The sequence below is a fragment of the Panulirus ornatus genome, chromosome 15 (genome assembly GCF_036320965.1).
Source record: "Panulirus ornatus isolate Po-2019 chromosome 15, ASM3632096v1, whole genome shotgun sequence".
In the NCBI taxonomy this organism is placed as follows: domain Eukaryota; kingdom Metazoa; phylum Arthropoda; class Malacostraca; order Decapoda; family Palinuridae; genus Panulirus; species Panulirus ornatus.
The window spans coordinates 11,943,433-11,965,652 of NC_092238.1; the positions used below are offsets into that span (position 1 = coordinate 11,943,433).

General features: G+C 40.8%; 1 long non-coding RNA gene across 2 annotated transcripts in view; it reads left to right on the plus strand.

The window, feature by feature from the left end:
* LOC139753595 (uncharacterized) overlaps nt 1-22,220 on the plus strand; it is a 55,271-nt gene that overhangs the window by 18,186 nt on the left and 14,865 nt on the right. For both annotated transcript variants that reach the window (XR_011713730.1, XR_011713731.1), the window contains exon 2: nt 2,956-3,193. This is a non-coding gene — a long non-coding RNA (uncharacterized lncRNA). The remainder of the gene's footprint in view (nt 1-2,955; nt 3,194-22,220) is intronic.

The window sequence follows — 22,220 nt, forward strand, 5'->3', positions numbered from 1 at the left end:
TCTTGAGGGCAGTGCCTTTATTTATCCTAATGGTGAACTACCAGATCCTTAAGCCCTCACTGCTGAAACCTCCTCCAAAAGACCTTCAATACTCTGTAGGAGAACCATAGAACAAGCCCCGCCACCAGCACCATTCCCAGCAGGAGTAGCAGAAGAACGGGAAGTCTCAGACCAAAAACAACCTCAATCCTTTCTCCGTATCCCACGGGCACTCATTGCATGTCCAGCAACCCCTGCAGGGCCATGACGTTCCTCACTACATAGAAGAAGGTGACTATAACATTCAGGTCGGGGTCCGCCATGTGTGGAGGTTCGTCAAACTGCAAGTCCAGGGGAGGAGGGCAAAGGACCCCCAAGAAAAGCACATTCAGGGCATAGGCCTTTGCATGCCTAATCTGCAGGTTCCTTGTTAGTTTCCACTGGCGGAGGATGAGCACGGGTGTCAGCAGTGACATGAGGAGCACTAAAACCTTGAAATAAAATATCAGCGGAAAAACGTTCTCTATAACGCTGTGTTGCCTCATTCCTATAAGTATGCTGGTCATTCTTTGTTGTAATGATTATTATTCCCTGCGTATCATACATACTCATATCCCAGATGCAGAATAATCTGGTAATTTAGTTAAGTTTAGCCATGAGTATTGCTATTTTCTTGGTTTCTTAACATTTCCATTTTGTATTGATATAGTTATGTTCGGACACCGCAAATGACTCGACGTAGTGAAGATGAGTATCATATAGAGTCAAACTGTACGTGGACTATGGGGGATATAGTTCCACACTGTAGCCATTTATCTGTTAAGGCATTATGTAATGCGTTGATATAATTTGTTAGTGTTGTGTGTAGGTGATGACATTATGTTATTCTGTTTCTTCTATTTATTTTTGTTTCCATTAATCAGCGGCCTAACGTTGTTTCATAAAGATAATTTTGACATCTCCAATAGTAGTAAAGGGCAAATGCTAGTTCTGTCGAGGGTGCAACGAAGATGCCGTTCACCTGATACAAAAAGGGTCAGAGCAAAGGCCAGTGGTGCCGAAGATGTGATAAAGATGCATCAGACCTGACCCATAGAAGTCAGGGAAATGAGAATGGTCTTGATCGTCATCACAGTTAGCAAGAGCGTCTAGGGCACATATATATCACACAGAAGGAGATTGGTCCACCTGATATGGCAGCGGCATCATACACCGATGCGAGAATGTCACAAGACGTGGTGTCCATTGCTCACACATGTCACATGAGGATGACTTTCCTATTTGCCAAGATACTTTCGTCACAAATTAGTTAAGGATACTTGGGCCTTTCGACTCCTGGCTCAAGATGTGGATGAATACAAGTGATAAACATTTCAACGATGCTCACCAAACGTCTTGATCCTTGACACTTCGTGGTTGTCAAGGCCGCGGTTTACTTTCCCGGTGAACAGTAGACGATACTAGAGTGTTGTACAATTGTTCATAAATGAAATATACCATCTAGGGCGGGGATGGCCCGGAAACGTAGTTTGCTGTCAAATCAGGACCTTTAACTATTCCCATTGACTTGAAAGTATAATATTAGAGCTAGCCATACACTGTGCAACCAGTCGCCATCTATGGTGTTTTATGATATGCAACGTCATAGCTGATATGATTGAAATTGATTTTATGGTTGAGTTCTCATAGTCGCTTTTAGGATGCCGGTACATTGGAGAAGGTTGGTGGGGTGATCGTAGCAAAGTATTGTCCATGGAGATATATCGCTAACACACACACACCAAATAAAAGAAATCATACCTAGGTGATACGATTTGGTTCCCCTTTGTATGCATACAATGTTTGAAGATTCAAGGCTTGAATAATAGTCCTGTTTCCCACCAGAATATGCTGTTTTCTCTTATACGCAAATTGAACCCAACAGAGAAAATGGTCTTACCTCAGAAGAGAAGGGATGACTCGGAACGAGTAGACAAAATGGACCTGGGATTTTGATATTTATCTATCGTTCATTACCCTAATTAACAATTTCTGTGAAAGGGTCCTGGTGTTATCCAGTATCACCACATAGGAGACAGTAGTTTACCCAAGGAAAGTCAGAAAAGAATTTTGTAAGGCATTCCAGTCAGTTTTGATGAGGTGCTAGTATTTACATTTAGAGGGGGCTGCCGGAGGGGAGGTGCCGTTAAAATAGATAGTTATGAGAAAGTGGTCAGATGAACCGACTGAGGGCGAGATGTTTGGTTACAACAGGAAGATAGAGGTGAAAAACAGGTCCTGAATATTAGGAGAATGGTCACAGCGGTTAGGAATGCCGTTAAGGTAGGAGATAATTTGCTCCAGATCATTGAGAGTGGAGAACGTGAGGGCTTCAATCCCCCTACAACCCGCATGGGGGAATTCATTCATTCCTTATCTGAACGCTGAAATCTCCTAAGCAGAGGCTCTCGACGTGCAGGTGAGAGGACGCCGCGGTCTCATGGCGGGAATTCAGATAGTCCAGATCAGTGAGAAGACTAATGAAATTTGCGCGTCTAAAATCAGATATTTTTTTTTTTTCGCGACTTTCGTGTCGACCAGCATTATACGTTATGTTAAAATCTCTTGTACCAAACTATTCTCCCATTTCAATATCGTGAACAAGAGCCTCGTTTGTAGCTGAAACTAAATATATGTAATATGTTATCATCGCTTTGGCGATGGTAAGGTGTCATGGAGCTCCTGTTGGAGATATTTTATTTTTTCGGGGAATGGGACTCGTGTGTCTTTCAGGTTGGAATATTTTTTCGTATTTCATGAAATTGGAAAAATATAAATATATTAGGTTTCCTTATAAACAAATTATCAGATATTCTAAAAGAAAATATATCCATAAGTGTATATTTCGATGAACTAGACCCTCCTTTTCTGAATAAAATGATACACAACTCATGTCTATAAAGTGCCCGTTTTTAATTTACGCTATTCTGCTGGCAGGCATGTGAGGATCTCCAGGAGCACAGCTGTCAGGCATGCGAGGATCTCCAAGAGCACTGGTGCTAGGCTTATGAGGATCTCCAAGAGCACAGCTGGCAGGCATGTGAGGATCTCCAAGAGCACTGGTGCCAGGCATGTGAGGATCTCCAAGAACACTGCTGGCAGGCATCTGAGGATCTCCAAGAGCACAGCTGGGAGGCATGTGAGGATCTCCAAAGAGCACCCTCGAGCATATGAAGTAAGATGTATGGTAATTTTGGGAGTGTTTTTGCCACAAACAAGTATGATTGCCGGGGATTTCATCGCTGATATGTATCATCTTATAAGACTGTTACACTTTCAAAAATTCTTACAAAACGTGAAGATGTAGGTTTAGTACGGGCCTCCTTGACATGTCCACATAGCTTGAACAGTCTATGAAAAAAAAAGATATAGTGGTGTTTGCTGACAATGTATGTGATGCAATGAAAGGGTCATTTCGTATGGGGAATTCAGGTTTTGAGATTGGTAATAAAAGTTACTGATTTATATGGAGAATGGGACACAATTTAGATAGAGAATGGAGCTTAATATAGATGGAGAATGGGACATCATTTAGATAGAGAATGGAGCATGATCGTGGTTTGGGAAGAAAAATACCTCACAGACCAGTCACATTGTGTTCTTGCTGAAGAAGACGGTGTAAAAGCTTTATCGGTGTCCATCGGTCACAAGGCCGCTCAGTGAGCATTCCTGAAGGGCGAGTCTCATGTCTCTCGTCAGGGCTGGTGTTACATGACTTGTGAGGACTGCCTTGGTCGCCCCCCCCCCCCCCCACACACACACACACACACACCAAGTAGCGAATTATAATGTTCCATGCTAGAAGGGCTAATGAAGCAGCGTATCACTAAGGTGTGAATTAGGGCGGCAGCAGGTAGTGAGCCTTTATCTAACTCGCTCATGCCATCTGGGGTGTAAATTATGACCACAGTCCAGGTGGGCTTTTGCAGGATATGAGTGTGTGGCACCCAGGTCTTGGCCAGAATTCTACGTGAACTAAAGGGTGTATCGTGGAACAACACTGGAACATCACTGAAGTTTGGGGATGTTTTGTTCATAACGCTACCTCACTAATGCGGGAAATGGCAAATAGTATGACAGAAAGATATATATATATATATATATATATATATATATATATATATATATATATATATATATATATATATATATATTTATATATATATATATATATATATATATTTTTTTTTTTTTTTTTTTCATACTATTCGACATTTCCCGCGATAGCGAGGTAGCGTTAAGAACAGAGGACTGGGCCTTTGAGGGAATATCCTCACCTGGCCACCTTCTCTGTTCCCTCTTTTGGAAAATTAAAAAAAAAAAAACAAGGGGGGAGGATTTCCAGCCCCCCCGCTCCCTTCCCTTTTAGTCGCCTTCTACGACACGCAGGGAATACGTGGGAAGTATTCTTTCTCCCCTATCCCCAGGGATAATATATATATATATATATATATATATATATATATATATATATATATATATATATATGTATATATATATATATATATATATATATATATATATATATATATATATATATATATATATATATTTCTTTTTCTTTCTTTTAAACTATTCGCCATTTCCCGCGTTAGCGAGGTAGCGTTAAGAACAGAGGACTGGGCCTTTTTTGGAATATCCTCACCTGGCCCCCTCTGTTCCTTCTTTTGGAAAATTAAAAAAAAAAAGAAAAGAGAGGGGAGGATTTCCAGCCCTCCGCTCCCTCCCCTTTTAGTCGCCTTCTACGACACGCAGGGATTACGTGGGAAGTATTCTTAATCCCCTATCCCCAGGGATAATATATATATATATATATATATATATATATATATATATATATATATATATATATATATATTCGTTTATTTATCATACCTGACCGCCGCGCGCGCGCGCGCGTGTGTGTGTGTATGTGTGTGTGTGTGTGTGTGTGTGTGTGTAAATTTAGTTATTTCGGAATGGTTGATACCTCTGGTATATAGGAATATAGAAGTATCTGGTAAACCATTTAGGGAAGTTAGTTCATCCAGTTATAAACACACTCATATCTTGGTAGTGTCATTGCCTAAAGAGGAGAGCAGGTGTACCAACACATGTATAACACATGTGTGACGACTAATATTTATTGACTGTACACCAATTCATGGCAGGAATGGAATTTTCCTGACCCTTCTCAGGGGCTCTTGACCTTAATACTCCCTCCCACTCCATCCCACCCGGTCAGAGTTTGGGATTGTGTGTGAAATAAAGTTGGGAGTGAATGTAAACAAAAGTAGGGTAAAGAGTTGCAGCAGGGGTGAGACGCTCTTCCTTCCCAAGTGAGGCGTTTCAGTCTTTTGTAGTCTGCTTTTTGTCCCTGTCTGTTGCCACTGAGAGGAAATATCATGTACCTTCCTCTTCTCTTTATCAGACATTAATGTTAACCGAGAACGTTTTGTAGTAATGTTTCGTCATTTTTTCCATTGTGGGAATTTATTGTTCATTGGGCATTTAACAATCTCGATTTGGAGCTTAGCAAATAATGAATGAAATGGCATCTAGTTTACCTACCCAGTTTTTTTTTTTTTTTTTTTTTTGGGGGGGGGGGGGGGGGGCATTGGCATTTAAGACAGAATTACCGTGTCCGCAAAACACCATGTCCACCAGAAGAACCTGGCCTCCCCCCTCACAGTACCACAAAAATAAACAAATTAAAACGTCACACTTACAATTTAGTACTATTTCACGTCTTTGGCCTTCATTACCATCTGCAAGCGTCTGGGCATGGAATTGGCCAGGTTTCTGAAATCTAGGTTCAGGTTTTGGGTCCGTAGGGTCTTGATCTCCTGAATGAGGAGAGGCGCTGTTGAGGTGTTGCAGGAAGCAAGCTTGACTTTCATCTGGTTCCAGCAGTTCTCGATTGGGTTAAGGTATAGGAGGTTCTTAGAGATTCCAGCAGTTGAATATATATATTTTTTCTCTGGTAATCAATTCATCACCTCTCTAGCCTTATGGCAGGGGGCACTATCCTGCCTAAATTGACTACACTCGTGAACCTCGTAATAGAGAAACAGATGGTTCTCTAACACTTTAACGTATTGCTCTCCATTCATTATAGTTTCTTTTTCACGTACGAGCTACAACCCTCTCTTACCCATTGCACCACTAAAACAACCACTGTGAAACGAGATTAATACCGGCTGGCATCCTCCGTTCTTCTCACCTTCCCTTGCCTTACTCCACTGTTGCTCACTTCGGTCCTCGTATATCCTTGCAAACGAGAGTCGCTTGCGATTCATTTCCTTCGTAAGCTGGGGTTTGGCATCTGGCTTGTGGGAGCGAATGTGAAGGTCCTTTTGCAGGCGATGTTGAATGGTTCTTTACGAGAAGATTCGTAGAAGTTTTGGATGGCTTTTCCTGAGTTTGGCGGCTGAGATGCGAAGTTGCTTCAATACTTATAGATCCAGAAGTCCTCCTTGGGCGACCAGGGATAACTTTTGATAGTGGGACGACGTTATTAAGGAGGCCATGAGCACTGGCAAGCAGCCACCTGATCATGCGTTTTAAGTGACCATTGCACCTGGACATGTCACGTGAACTCACATTTTCTTGCTTTCAAGCGTGAATTCGGGCTTACATCTCCTTAGAAAGGTAAGAGCCAGCCATTTTGAAACACAGATGGAAGAAAAGAAGTGGCAGCTAAGAGGAGTAAAGAAAGAACATCTTTCCCTAGAGATAGCCTGAGGTACACTGAGGCGGGTTGCTGGTGCTCAGGCCGTTAGAAAAACTAGTCTCAGAGACCAGATGGACAGTCTAAGACACAACTATCTTCCCTGTGTTGTCCGATGATTAGTTGAATCTATCAAAACATTATGAGACTCGACTAGTGACAACATGTGGGTTGGTATACCTGATTAGTTGGATGTTTCGGGTTCCCATTCGGATAATCTTTTGAAACATTTGAGTACGATCACTATGCATGATTTGGAAACCTGACTGCAGAACAATATTTAATATGGAACGACGTAATTTTAAGGGCAATCATAAATCTGAAAGGTGTTTACAGATGAGACGTCGAAATGACGTTATCACTTGATAGTTTTACGTCATATGATTCATCGCCCGGGACAGGTTCATGTTAGCGGTATGGTGACCGAAGCTTGTCGAGCACGTTCCACATCTGTATTTCACTATACCTTTACCGTCTGTCAATGGTGAACTGGCAACTTGTTACACGGGTACCAGTCTAGCCACTTGCACTTATGTGTCACAGACGCGTGTGTGTGTAGATTGGCTCAGCCGTGAAGGTTTGACCAAAATCAGGGAAGAGATGGTTGGGTCTTGGATTGTACGTTGATTTCAACCTGAGAGCCATATTACTTATACCAACAATGAACCTTAGCGGTGTATCGCCTTTGAAGATATATATGAGGGTGGATTTTTTTTTTTTCGGTCACGTTAAAGCTGGATAGCGTATCCCTCAAGATTCTTTTGCTAAGCATTTTAAATTGAATGAAACATTTCCCTATCCCAATGCTAAGCTAACGAGTCAGTTCAGTGTAGTCACCTGCAGCAAGTTTGTCCTGTCCCCTTTACCAGTTGTTTTCACCTAGATTTGGGAAGCATTTGAAGATTCATCTTGAGTTATGGATTGAATCTTGTAGGCGATGATGGGGAGAACAATCGTCGAGGAACAAAAAATATGAACTGTAGAGAATTGGGTTGAGAACGAGAAAACAGCATTTAGGTGTAGTCAATTACGTCCAAGGATACGGAGAACATGGATATGTATATCTCAATTTATGTGTACTGGGTCTCACAAGAGTGGGTCATGGGGGTATGACTGCTGGAGACGGGAGGACTTGGGGAGAGGAAACCTAGACGCGTATGTCCAGCTGGTTGAGTCACTAGTAATGTCTTTCGTCATAGATGTCTCCCACTTTTTATGCCAGAGGAAGGTATTCACTCATACATGCACGAAAAAAGATTCTGCTTTTCGGGTTAAAGTCACAGTGGAGATGAGAGAAAGAAAACAGATTATAATACCTCACAACGCTACAGCATAACCTTGAGATCATAAACTAATAGTTGTGACCCTCAGCCTTGTTCTAAGGAGCCTGAGAGGAAGGCGTTTGGTGTGAGCAGGAGTAGTCTCTGAGGAAGTACGCAAGGGATTCTTTGAGCATGAACATTCCTCTGCACGGGCACGTCTCTGAATGAAGACTTCTCTGTATCAATAATCAGACACGACTACTTTTCAGCAAACTTACTTTTCCCATAATGCTGGCCAAGAATGGTGATCTACCTGACGTGGTTTACATCAAAATGTTTGTGGTGCTCAGCTGACGCAGAGACATTTCAAAGCTTGAATTTAGAACCCACGGTGCATAATCAGTGTAATGATCCCCAGAGCAGCAGCCACGAATTTTTGTGCTGAAGGATTTGTATCTCGGTGAAACAAAGTTGAATGCGTCAAAATGTTTTATTTGAAGGCATTCTATCGTTCGTCATAGGAGTGTGACCGCTCGTTCAACAGAATAGAATTGATTTCTTAAGCTTCGTTAATGAGCCGTGAACTATCATGAGATACAGACGAAAGAACGCGTCACTCATCTAGCGGAGATTCATGTACAGCTAGACCTTTCAACCGTTACGTTACGAACGATGCTGATTTTTCACATAAGGCCACAGGGCAGCCAGTGACCAATACAACATTTGCGGCATCCGCTGTGGCCTGTCCGCTAACTGCATAAATTAAAAAGAAATACTTTTTTACATGTAATTATTTAATTTCTTTCCTTTATTGGGTGGGGGGGAAATGAAACATGAAAATTCTAGATGTGTGTACACGCAAAAATTAAACTGTGATATAAAAAATATTGTGAGTGGGGATGATATGACGGAGGGCGAGGAAGGGGAGCGGCTGGTGCCGCCCTCCACACTGAACTCACTCGGCAACGGTTATAATAGTGAAGCCAGCAGCGAGGGTCGCTCCCTGACACCCAGTGTCGCTGCGTCTCCCTACCCATCCACTTTCCATTTTCCTGTAGCACTTGTTTAAGGTGTGAAAAGTTGCTGTGGGCTGAATCCTCTTCATTCTGTGGTAGTCTTCTCATTTACGTCTGTCTGTTTGATGATCGCTTGTACGTAAAGCTCACCACCTGTAAACTACATCTAGCAGGTGTAGTATTACTGTTTACACAAATAGACTCACTAGGGATTTTATGGAGTTGAAATAGAAATACTAACGAAAACTTCGAGAAAAGAGAAACCCGAATAAAGGGAAGTACACCTGACTGAAAGGTATTTGTTATATGCTTGTAACAACAAGAGATAAGGATGAAATGAACGTGATTCCATATCCTCTTAGCATTGATTTCATAAAGGGTATATTGCCGTCAACCAAAACACATAACGTGGCTGACTTATTGGAACACAGCATATTGACCTGTGAGACCTTAAAGAATGTACATATTCATAATGTTACATCTAATGAGATTGGAACCCCTGTCCCCCTTAGTGTAAATGATATGATCCTGACCTGGACTTCAGTGGCATGAGATATTGCCACTGCCGTAGGCCTAGTAGCTCCTATGGAGGCCGCCAACAAACTAGCCATTAGCATAGCCTGTAGAAGTCCATCACCGGGAAATATATATATATATATATATATATATATATATATATATATATATATATATATATATATATATATATATTTTTTTTTTTTCTTTTTTTTTTTACTTTGTCGCTGTCTCCCGCGTTTGCGAGGTAGCGCAAGGAAACAGACGAAAGAAATGGCCCAACCCCCCCCCCCCCATACACATGTATATACATACGTCCACACACGCAAATATACATACCTACACAGCTTTCCATGGCTTACCCCAGACGCTTCACATGCCTTGATTCAATCCACTGACAGCACGTCAGCCCCGGTATACCACATCGCTCCAATTCACTCTATTCCTTGCCCTCCTTTCACCCTCCTGCATGTTCAGGCCCCGATCACACAAAATCTTTTTCACTCCATCTTTCCACCTCCAATTTGGTCTCCCTCTTCTCCTTGTTCCCTCCACCTCCGACACATATATCCTCTTGGTCAATCTTTCCTCACTCATCCTCTCCATGTACCCAAACCACTTCAAAACACCCTCTTCTGCTCTCTCAACCACGCTCTTTTTATTTCCACACATCTCTCTTACCCTTACGTTACTCACTCGATCAAACCACCTCACACCACACATTGTCCTCAAACATCTCATTTCCAGCACATCCATCCTCCTGCGCACAACTCTATCCATAGCCCAGGCCTCGCAACCATACAACATTGTTGGAACCACTATTCCTTCAAACATACCCATTTTTGCTTTCCGAGATAATGTTCTCGACTTCCACACATTCTTCAAGGCTCCCAGAATTTTCGCCCCCTCTCCCACCGTATGATCCACTTCCGCTTCCATGGTTCCATCCGCTGCCAGATCCACTCCCAGATATCTAAAACACTTAACTTCCTCCAGTTTTTCTCCATTCACACTCACCTCCCAATTGACTTGACCCTCAACCCTACTGTACCTAATAACCTTGCTCTTATTCACATTTACTCTTAACTTTCTTCTTCCACACACTTTACCAAACTCAGTCACCAGCTTCTGCAGTTTCACACATGAATCAGCATTTATGGATTTGTATGTAGCATTTATGGATCTGGAGAAGGCATATGATAGAGTTGATAGAGATGCTCTGTGGAAGGTATTAAGAATATATGGTGTGGGAGGAAAGTTGTTAGAAGCAGTGAAAAGTTTTTATCGAGGATGTAAGGCATGTGTACGTGTAGGAAGAGAGGAAAGTGATTGGTTCTCAGTGAATGTAGGTTTGCGGCAGGGGTGTGTGATGTCTCCATGGTTGTTTAATTTGTTTATGGATGGGGTTGTTAGGGAGGTAAATGCAAGAGTTTTGGAAAGAGGGGCAAGTATGAAGTCTGTTGGGGATGAGAGAGCTTGGGAAGTGAGTCAGTTGTTGTTCGCTGATGACACAGCGCTGGTGGCTGATTCATGTGTGAAACTGCAGAAATATATATATATATATATATATATATATATATATATATATATATATATATATATATATATATATATATATATATATAATATTTTGTCGCTGTCTCCCGCGTTAGCGAGGTAGCGCAAGGAAGTAGACGAAAGAAATGGCCCAACCCACCCACATACATATGCATATACATACACGTCCACACACGCACATGTACATACCTATACATTTCAACGTATACATATATATATATATATACATAGACATATACATATATATTACATGCACGTAATTCATACTTGCTGCCTTTATTCATTCCCGTCGCCTCCCCGCCACACATGAAATGACAACCCCCTCCCCCCGCATGCGCGCGAGGTAGCGCTAGAAAAAGACAACAAAGGCCACATTCGCTCACACTCAGTCTCTAGCTGTCATGTATAATTAACCGAAACCTCAGCTCCCTTTCCACATCCAGGCCCCACAAATCTTTCCATGGTTTACCCCAGACGCTTCACATGCCCTGGTTCAATCCATTGACAGCACGTCGACCCCGGTATGCCACATCGTTCCATTTCACTCTATTCCTTGCACGCCTTTCACCCTCCTGCATGTTCAGGCCCTGATCGCTCAAAATCTTTTTCACTCCATCCTTCCGCCTCCAATTTGGTCTCCCACTTGTCCTCGTTACCCCCACCTCTGACACATATATCTTCTTTGTCAATCTTTCCTCACTCATTCTTTCCATGTTACCAAACCATTTCAAAACACCTTCTGCTCTCTCAACCACACTCTTCTTATTACCACACATCTCTCATACTCTTTCATTACTTACTCGATCAAATCACCTCACACCACATATTGTCCTCAAACATCTCATTTCCAACATATCCACCCTCCGCACACTCTTTCTATAGCCCATGCCTTGCAACCATATAACATACCCATTTTTTGCTGTCCGAGATAATGGTGGGGACAAAGAATTCTACATACGTATTACCTCCGTGTCGTACAAGGCGACCAAGAGGAGCGGGAAACTCCCTTCCCTTCTTGTATTTCAATTTCTGAGAGATGGAACAGAGGAACGAGCCATGTGAGGAGCGCTTATCCTCCTCAGAGATTCAGGATGGGGTATCTAAATGTGTGAACTGAGACGATAATGAAGAATTTCAAATTTGGCGGGAGTTTGATTGGTGCAGTATTGGGGAGTAGTTCTGTTTTTCTTTGGTAATGCTATGTGATATATTTTCCTTGAAATTGTATAAGATAAACACTGTTACTCTATATTAGATTTCAACTTGCATATATCGTGGTTATTGTTGGTAGTTGTGATATAAAGAATTAGTATCTGGAGAACTGCTGGGTTGAGTACTAGGATCAGTGGTGTTTTTGTTGATACGTGGAAAAGGCATGGCTCCACTGTGCTAGTGATTTTATGTAGCAACAAAGACTTGTGCATGTGAATTTGGACATTTTAGACTGAACAAAGGTATATTTAAGTATCATGTATTGATCTTAGATTAATTATGGCAGCGAATATTAGGAGTATAGGCTATGTAATCGGTTAGTTATGTTGAGTGAAATTAACGGTTATCTGGTCACCTCATCATCGTGGTATATATCTACCTGGCCTGGATGTCATTGTGGTAATATTTCCATGTATGGGTTTCAGTCGGTGGTAGGAGCGGTCTGTTGCCTTGACGGGGTTTCCAATGGTGGGAGGTACCGTGTAATCTAAGGCTGTTCTGTTACGTACTGTTATGTGCTATATAACTATATTTTTCTACTCAGTTATCTATTACGTATGATATTCTTGTTAATAGAAAGATTTTGAATTATGCATTGGACTGAAAATGGTCCGGGTGTACTGTTTAAGTGAATTACATTAGTGTACCAGTAGGTATTTCATATGTTGAAACTATTCTGCTCTAGGTTTTGTTAATTAATATTATGTTTTTGTTGCATTTTGAATACTTTTAGTTCTGATATGAATTTTGCAGATTAAAACATCAGTAAAGTCCCAGGAACAAGGATATTCTGAATATGAGTGAAACAATGCTCCAGAGTAAAGGGAAAAATGGTTTGGAAATGTCTTCAGTGTAAAGTCAGGAGTTGGTGTGATGGGAAAAGCTGAGGGAAGGGTAACAAGCTAGACTTATAGGAATGTGTGGAAGAGTGTAAGGAGATCTCAAGACTGATATAGGTAAAAAAGAAAGTTGATTGTAAGAGGTGGGTGAATAATGGTGCTTATGCACCTGGACCCGAATAGAAAGATGAGAGGCGAGTGTTTTGGGTGCCACTGAGTGGGTGTGTCAACAGTGTTGATGCGAGGGACTGGGTATTAGTGATGAGTGATTTGAATGCGAGTCAGTAATGTGGCAGCTGAGGGTATATATTTTAAGGCACGGGATACTCGATATTTTGAATAAGAATGATGAGCAGCTTGTGGAGTTGTGTGCTGAAAAAGTATTGGTGATCGGGAATAAGTAGTTTAAAAAGAGGGACATAAGTACATAAGTATACGTAGTTGAGTAGGAAAGAGGTATTAATGGATTACGTGCAAATTGGAAAGCGTGCAAAAATGAAACTCTTGGATGTAAATGTGTTTAAAAGGGACAGCTGGTGATATGTCTGATCATTACCTGGTGGATGCAAGGGTGATTTTTTGTTGAGGTTTTCGGAAAAGTCGAAATGATATAAGTGTGAATAAGGTGATGGAAGCAAGTGAGCTTGGAAAAGAGACGCGTGTAAAGAAATTACTGGAGAGATTGGTTACAGAATGGCAAAAGATGAAAGTAAACAAAGCAATGGGAGTGAATGAGGAATGGGAGATATTCAGGGAAGTAGGACTGGTAAGTGCTAGTGAAGTGTGTGGCTTGCGAAAGATGGTAGGTTGGCAGGAGAGAAAGGGTAGTGAGGTGGTGGGATGACAAAGTAAAATTACTAGTGAGAGAGCAGAGAGGCGAATGGGCGGTACTTCCCCGAAATGAGTGCAAATTATTGGGAGATGTACAAGAGAAAGCGGCAGGAGGCCAAGATGGATGAAAGGGGAGTGAGCAGTTATCAGTAAATTCTATGGAAAAAAATCTTTTGGAAGGAATTTGATACTTTTAGAAAATAAAGAAAAAACTTGAACATCAGTGAAGAGAATAGATGGGGAAGTGGTAACAGTTAGTGATGAAGTGAGGAGGAGATAAAGTGAGTGTTTTGAATGTTTGATGAATGTGATGATTGGGTGGCAGATGTACGGTGTTTTGGCTGGGGGAAGTAAGAGTAATGGAAAGTGGTTTGGTAAATAAAGAGGCGGTGAAAGCCTTGGGTAAGAAATGTGGTAGGGCGAATGAAGTGGATAGTACTTCAGTACTAAAGATGAATTTCTTAAAAAGGTTGGTTAGGAATTTCCGTGTATATATGGATTATAATGACGTGCTTGAGGGTTGACGGAATGCATGTAAAATGCCACTGTAAAAAGGCAAGACGTACGAAGATGAGTGTTAGAAATACAGAAGTATTAGTCTGTTGAGTATACCTGATAAGTTGTAAGGGAGGGTGTTGATTGAGAGGGTGAAGGCATGTGTAGAACATCAGACTGGAGAGGACTCGTACGGTTTCAGGAGCCGAGAAGGATGTGTGGATGTTGTGTTTGCTTTGAATAATGTGTGTGATAAATGATTACAGAAACAGAAGGATTTGTATGTGGCCTTTATGAATCTGGAGAGAGCATACGATAAGGTGTTTAGAAATGCCTTGTGAAAGGTCTTTCGATTATGTGGTGCGGAAGGTAAGCTACTATCAGCACTAAGAAGCTTTTATCAAAAATGCGAGTAGGTAGAGAAGAGAATGAGTGGTTTCATGTAAAAGTTGTTCTGCAGCAGGGGCTTGTGATGTTACCATTGTAGTTTAATTGCTTTATGTTATGGAGAAATTGGCGAGTATGCAGTCTGTAGGTATAAGGGGACCTGAGGAGTGGGTCAGTTGTTGTTTGCTGATGACAAAGCACTGGTGACAGATTCGATTGAGAATCTGCATAAGGCTGGTGTCTAAGTTTAGGACACAAAAATTGAGAAAATATGAATAAAAGAGAGGCTATTACGTTTAGCTGGGCAGGGGTACAGGTTAGTTGGAGTGTGAGTTTGAATGGAGAAAGATTTGGAGGAAGTGAAGTGTTTTAGATAACTGGTTGTGGACATGACAGCAAATGGAACTCAAGGAAGCTGAAGTGTCATAGAATGGGGTCAGGTAAGAAGGTTCTGGAAGAATTGAGGAATGCGTAGAAAGAGAGGTCGTTACCTGGGAGGGCAAAAATGGGTATGTTTGAAGGAATACTAGTCCCAGTAATGTTATGTGGATGCGAGGCATGGCCTATAGATAAGGCTGTGCGGAGGAGGAAGGAACAGAGAAGGGGGCCAAGTGAGGATATTCCCTCTGAGGCTCATTCCTCTGTTTTTAATGCTACCTCGTTAACGCAGGAAATGACGAATATGTAAAATATTATGTATATATATATATTATATATATATATATATATATATATATATATATTTATTTATATATTTACTTATACTTTGACGCTGTCTTCCGCGTTAGCCAGGTAGCACAAGGAAACAGACGAAAGAATGGCCCAACCCACCCAAATATGTATATACATAAACGTCCACACACGCACATATATATACCTATACATTTCAAAGTATACATATATATATACATACACAGACATATACATATATACACGTGTACATAATTCATACTTGCTGCTTTATTCATTCCTGTCGCCACTCCGCCACCCATGAAATGACAACCCCCTCCCCCCGCATGCGCGCGAGGTAGCGCTAGGAAAAGACAACGAAGGCCACATTCGTTCACACTCAGTCTCTAGCTGTCATGTATAATGCGACGAAACCACATCTTCCTTTTCACATCCAGGCCCCACAAAACTTTTCATGGTTTACCCCAGACGCTTCACATGCCTTGGTTCAATCCATTGACAGCACTTCGACCCCGGTATATCACATCGTTCCAGTTCACTCTATTCCTTGCACGCCTTTCACCCTCCTGCATGTTCAGGCCCCGATCGCTCAAAATCTTTTTCACTCCATCTATCCACCTCCAAGTAGGTCTCCCACTTCTCCTCGTTCCTTCCACCTCTGACATATATATCCTCTTTGTCAATCTTTTCTCACTCATTTTCTCCGTGTGACCAAACCATTTCAAAACACCCTCTTCTGCTCTCTCAACCACACTCTTTATTTCCACACATCTCTCTTACCCTTTCATTACTTACTTGATAAAACCACCTAACACCACATATTGTCCTTAAACATCTCATTTCCAACACATCGACCCTCCTCCGCACAACTTTATCTATAGCACCACGCCTTGCAACCACATGATATTGCTGGAATCACTATTCCTTTAAACATACTCATTTTTGCTTTCCGGGATACTGTTCTTGCCTTCCACACATTTTTCAGCGGTCCCAGAACTTTCGTCCCCCTCCCCCACCCTGTGACTCACTTCCATGGTTCCATCCGCTACCAAATCCCCTCTCAGATATCTAAAACACTTCACTTCCTCCAGTTTTTCTCCATTCAAACTTACCTCCCAATTGACTTGTCCCTCAACCCTACTGTACCTAATAACCTTGCTCTTATTCACATTTACTCTCAGCTTTCTTCTTTCACACACTTTACCAAACTCAGTCACCAGCTTCTGCAGTTTCTCACCCGAATCAGCCACCAGCGCTGCATCATCAGTGAACAACAACTGACTCACTTCCCAAGCTCTCTCATCCACAACAGGCTGCATACTTGCCCCTCTTTTCAAAACTCTTGCATTCACCTCCCTAACAACCCCATCCATAAACAAATTAAACAACCATGGAGACATCACGCACTCCTGCCACAAACCAATATTCACTGAGAACCAATCACTTTCCTCTCTTCCTACTCGTACACTTGCCTTACATCTTCGATAAAAAAATTCTCACTGCTTTTAGCATTTTGCATCCCACACCATATATTCTTAATACTTACCACAGAGCATCTCTATCAAATCTATTATATGCTCTCTCCAGATCAATAAATGCTACATTCAAATCCATTTGCTTTTCTAAGTATTTCTCACATACATTCTTCAAAGCAAACACCTGATCCACACATCCTCTACCACTTCTGAAACCACACTGCTCTTCCCCAATCTGATGCTCTGTACATGTCTTCACCCTATCAATTAATACCCTCCCATATAATTTCCCAGGAATACTCAGAAAACTTATACCTCTTTAATTTGAGCACTCACTTTTATCCCCTTTGCCTTTGTACTATGGCACTATGCAATCATTCCGCCAATCCTCAGGCACCTCACCATGAGTCATACATACATCAAATAACCTTACCAACCAGTCACCAATACAGTCACTCCCCTTTTTTTGATAAATTCCACTGCAGTGCCATCTAAACCCGCTGCCTTGCCGGCTCTCATCTTCCTCAAAGCTTTTACTACCTCTTCTCTGTTTACCAAATCATTCTCCCTAACCCTCTCACTTTGCACACCACCTCGAACAAAACACCCTATATCTGCCACTCTCATCAAACACATTCAACAAACCTTCAAAATACTTACTCCATCTCCTTCTCACATCACCCCTACTTGTTATCACCTCCCCATTAGCCCCCTTCACTGATGTTCCCATTTGTTCCCTTGTCTTATGCTCTTTATTTACCTCCTTCCAAACCATCTTTATATTCTCCCTAAAATTTAATGATACTATCTCACCCCAACTCTCATTTGCCCTCTTTTTCACCTCTTGCCCACTTTCTCTTGACCTCCTGCCTCTTTCTTTTATACATCTCCCACTCATTTGCATTATACATATATGTATATTGGAAAGGATCACAATTTTGCACGTGATCAAGTATATTCCTGTAAGTCTACAGGGAAAATGAAACACGATAAGTTCCCAAGTGCACTTTTTGTGTAATAATTACATCATCAAGGGAGACACAAGAGAAATATAACAATCAGTTGATATACAACAAAGAGACGTAGCTAGGATGCCATTTGGTAAACGTGATTGTCCAAGACAGACAATGAGGGTATCATAAGCTTATTATGTTGACAAGAAGGTGAATTGTTTACAAATTTTATCTATGATAAAGTTATTCAATTTGTATAGACCTTCACTAATATTAAGGTTATAATTCTTTGTGTATTTAATGATAGAAGATTCAATGATATTTCTCGTAGTACTGGGGTTAGAGTTAATAACTGAGATGGCATTACTCCAGTCAATACAATGATCATAGCTTTTAAAATGATTAAACAAGGCATTTGATTCTTGTCCTGTTCTTATACTATATTTATGTTGCTTAAGTCTAACAGAAAGATCCTTACCAGTCTGCCCAACATAAAACTTATAACGATTTCTACATGGCACTTTATAGATGCACCCAGGAGAATTTTCTCGTGAGTTCCTGATTAAGATATTCTTTATAGTATTATAGTTGCTGAAGGCAACACTTGCATAAAAGGATTTAAGCAACATGGGAAGTAAAGTAAAACTATTATTAAAAGGGAGAACTAAAGGATTCTTGGTGTCAATGGGAGGTTTGGGCTTAACTTTATAAAATGATTTCTTTGCTAACTTAAGGAATTTATCAATGAAAGATCTAGGGTACTTCAACTTAGATCCAATAGAATATATCTTCTCAAACTCATCATCAATAAACTTTGGCCTGCAAATAAGTAATGCCCTAAGGAACATAGATTGAAATGATGACAATTTAACTCTGTTGAGATGAGTAATAATGGATATATGAATATGTGAAAGAAGAAAGTTAAGAGTAAATGTGAATAAGAGCAAGGTCATTAGGTACAGTAGGGTTGAGGGTCAAGTCAATTGGGAGGTAAGTTTGAATGGAGAAAAACTGGAGGAAGTAAAGTGTTTTAGATATCTGGGAGTGGATCTGGCAGCGGATGGAACCATGGAAGCGGAAGTGAATCATAGGGTGGGGGAGGGGGCGAAAATCCTGGGAGCCTTGAAGAATGTGTGGAGGTCGAGAACATTATCTCGGAAAGCAAAAATGGGTATGTTTGAAGGAATAGTGGTTCCAACAATGTTGTATGGCTACGAGGTGTGGGCTATGGATAGAGTTGTGCGCAGGAGGGTGGATGTGCTGGAAATGAGATGTTTGAGGACAATGTGTGGTGTGAGGTGGTTTGATCGAGTAAGTAATGTAAGGGTAAGAGAGATGTGTGGAAATAAAAAGAGTGTGGTTGAGAGAGCAGAAGAGGGTGTTTTGAAATGGTTTGGGCACATGGAGAGAATGAGTGAGGAAAGATTGACCAAGAGGATATATGTGTCGGATGTGGAGGGAACGAGGAGAAGTGGGAGACCAAATTGGAGGTGGAAAGATGGAGTGAAAAAGATTTTGTGTGATCGGGGCCTGAACATGCAGGAGGGTGAAAGGAGGGCAAGGAATAGAGTGAATTGGATCGATGTGGTATACCGGGGTTGACGTGCTATCAGTTGATTGAATCAGGGCATGTGAAGCATCTGAGGTAAACCATGGAAAGTTGTGTGGGGCCTGGATGTGGAAAGGGAGCTGTGGTTTTGGGCATTATTGCGTGACAGCTGGAGACTGAGTGTGAACGAATGGGGCCTTTGTTGTCTTTTCCTAGTGCTACCTCGCACACATGAGGGGGGAGGGGGATGGTATTCCATGTGTGGTGAGGTGGCGATGGGAATGAATAGGGGCAGACAGTGTGAATTGTGTGCATGGGTATATATGTATGTGTCTGTGTGTGTATATATATGTGTACATTGGGATGTATAGATATATTTGCGTGTGTGGGCGTGTGTGTGTGTACATTGTGTATGGGGGTGGGTTGGGCCATTTTCTTTCGTCTGTTTCCTTGCGCTACCTCGCAAACGTGGGAGACAGCGACAAAGCAAAATGAAATAATAATAAATAAAAATGAGCATACATCGGTAGATTTTCTGTATATGTTAAACTTAAACTTGTTTCCTTGCCTATGGATCATGCAATCTAAAAATGATAACGTACCATTATTTTCATTTTCTACAGTAAATTTGACGGAAGGTACTAAATTGTTAAGTAAGGGGAGAAATGTTTGTAAACTTTCATTTGTTGGCCAAACACAAAGAACATTATCTACAGAGCTAAATCAAATTGTGTTAGAAGGTAAGATATCCTTTAGTAATTTTGTTTAAAAAAATTCCATATAAAGATTACTTACTACAGGTGAAAGAGGGTTACCCATTGTCGTACCAAATTTTTTAGCATAATATTCTCCATTGAATTGAAACTCACAGTCTTTTATACACAATTTTATCAGTTCAGTGAAAACAGACCTTGAAACAGGTAAATGAATATCATCCAAAACATCAAATAAATGTTCTAAGAGGTCATCAACTGGAACTTTTGTGAAAAGTGAGGAACTTTAAAGCTAACAAGTTTGAAATCAAAATTAATACTGATATTGTTAAGCTTGTTAACTAAATCTACATTTTTCATGATATTAGAATTTGATATCTTACCCACTAAAGGGCTTAATAAAGAAACTAAGAGTCACATATGAATTGTCAATTGGTATGGCACTGGGTAGCCCTCTTTCACATGTGCTAAGTAATCTTTATATGGAATTTTTTAAAACAAAATTACTAAAGGATATCTTAAATTCTAATGCAGTTTTGTTCAGGTATGTAGATGATGTTCTTTGTGTTCGGCCAACAAATGAAAATTTACAAACATTTCTCTCCTTAACAATTTAGTACCTTACATCAAATTTACTGTAGAAAATGAAAATAATGGTATGTTACCATCTTTATATTGCATGATCCATAGGCAAGGAAACTTAGATTGCATGATCCATAGGCAAGGAAACAAGTTTAAGTTTAGGATATATAGAAAACCTACCAATGTATGCTCATTTATCCATTATTACTCATCTCAACATGACAGTTAAATTATCTTCATTTCAATCTATGTTCCTCAGGGCATTATGTATTTGCAGTCCAGAGTTTACCAAATGGCGTCCTAGCTATGTCTCTTTGTTGTATATCAACTGACTTATATTTCTCTCTTGTTTCTCCCCAATGATGTGATTATTACACAAAAGTGCACTTGGGAAGTTATCGTGTTTCACTTTCCATGTGGACTAATAGGAATATACTTGATCTCGCACAAAATTGTGATCCTTTCCAATATATATATGAATATATATATACATAAGTATACATATGTAGGTAGGAGGGATGGCCAGAAAGCGTTATTGGATTATGTGTCAATTGATAGGCACGCGAAAGAGAGACTTTTAGATGTTAATGTGCTGAGAGTTGTAACTGGAGGGATGTCTGATCATTATCTTGTGGAGGCGAAAGTGAAGATTTGTAGAGGTTTTCAGAAAAGAAGAGAGAATGTTGGGGTGAAGTGATTGGTGAGAGTAAGTGAGCTTGGGAAGGAGACTTGTGTGAGGAAGTACCAGGAAAGACTGAGTACAGAATGGAAAAGGTGAGAACAAAGGAGGTAAGGGAACTGGGGGAGGAATGGGAAGTGATGGCTTGTGCAAAAGATGATTGTGGCATGAGAAGCGTGGGAGGTGGGCAGATTAGAAAGGGTAGTGAGTGGTGGGATGAAGAAGTAAGATTATTAGTGAAAGAGAAGAGAGGCATTTGAACGATTTTTGCAGGAAAATACTGCAAATGACTGGTAGATGTATAAAAGAAAGAGGCAGGAGGTCAAGAGAAAGGTGCAAGAGGTGAAAAAGAGGGCAAATGAGAGTTGGGGTGAGAGAGTATCATTAAATTTTAGGGAAATAAAAAGATGTTTTGAAGGAGGTAAATAAAGTGTGTAAGACAAGGGAACAAATTGGAACTCCAGTGAAGGGGGCTAATGGGGAGGTGATAACAAGTAGTGGTGTTGTGAGAAGGAGATGGAGTGAGTATTTTGAAGGTTTGTTGAATGTGTTTGATGATAGAGTGGCAGATATAGGGTGTTTTGGTCGAGGTGTTGTGCAAAGTGAGAGGGTTAGTGAGAATGATTTGGTAAACAGAGGATAGGTAGTAAAAGCTTTGTGGAAGATGAAAGCCAGCAAGGCAGAATAAAAAGATGTTTTGGAAGGAGGAAAATAAAGTGCATAAGACAAGGGAACAA